At 42.2% G+C, this 1,123-nt stretch overlaps 1 non-coding gene across 1 annotated transcript; it reads right to left on the minus strand.

The window, feature by feature from the left end:
* Positions 1-412: 412 nt before the first annotated feature.
* On the minus strand, positions 413-576 carry LOC135532132 (U1 spliceosomal RNA). The gene has a single exon (XR_010454293.1). It is a non-coding gene; the product is annotated as a U1 spliceosomal RNA (small nuclear RNA).
* Positions 577-1,123: the final 547 nt, after the last annotated feature.

Here is a 1,123-nt window from a genome sequence, read left to right on the forward strand (position 1 = left end):
GGGTTGCGCCTGGTTAGTACTTGGATGGGAGACCCTGATATGTCTTGTTTAATGATATGACTCCTGACAAATACATTATGAGCAATAGTTTCCCATGCAGCTATCCTACAAGCCAGAATAAATACACAAAAGCTCTGAATGTTGAAATCCTAGTGCATTGTTCTGTTCTGTGGAGGAGTAGTGCATGAATGGACAATTTCATATTGGAAGCGCAATGGGGCTGCATTTCGCAACATGATGTTTCCACAAAATGCCAACAATGTTTGGCTCCAGACAAATGTTTCCAACTTTCGATTGGTCCACAATGTCTCTTTCAAAAGTGACTTCAAAGATCTTCATAAAGCTGGTCAGTTGACTCAAGTCTTCCTCAAGCCTGCCGCCAAGCAGCAGTTTTATCATTAAACAAGACACATCAGGGAGAGCGCGAACGCAGTCCCCCACTACCATAAATTATGCAATCGAGATTTCCACATTTGGGAAATTCGCAGGGGTCAGCACAGCCGGAGTGCAATGGCTGAGCCTCGCCCTGGGTGAACTGCCTTCTTGATCACAGTCTCTCCCTTGCCAGGTAAGTATGACTTGAATACATCAGTGGAGGGCAACTCTCTCCAGTGCCAACATTTTCGGCTGACGGTAACCACTTTGTGTTCTGATAATATCACATCACATCGACCTGCGTTAAATGCCGTTTAGGAATGAACTTGCAGACAGAGTGGTGAAAAAGTAGTTTATTTTGTTTACTAGACTATATCAGTGAAGCACGAGATTCCCATCATGCAACACTGTAGAAAAAAATCTCCAATGACTTTTTAATATCTTAACCTGTCTGATATCACAAATGTATGCAATGTGACGAAATACAATCACATTCAGACACACACACATACACACACACACAGACAAATGCATGAAACCAATTGATTTATTATCGATAACATCTCACATTCTCTTGAGCTTTTGATTTACTCCGTAAAAAGAAGGGTTCTAATTCCACCATGGAAAACACAGGGCCATCAGACATCAGTCCAGTTCCACTCCTCACCAGCATTATTTCCTTTGATCATTTGAACAGGGCGAAGGAGTACCAAGCACACACAAGCTGCATTCAGTAACGATATTCTTA

This window comes from Oncorhynchus masou, unplaced genomic scaffold, assembly GCF_036934945.1.
Source record: "Oncorhynchus masou masou isolate Uvic2021 unplaced genomic scaffold, UVic_Omas_1.1 unplaced_scaffold_17370, whole genome shotgun sequence".
NCBI classification, from domain to species: Eukaryota; Metazoa; Chordata; class Actinopteri; order Salmoniformes; family Salmonidae; genus Oncorhynchus; species Oncorhynchus masou.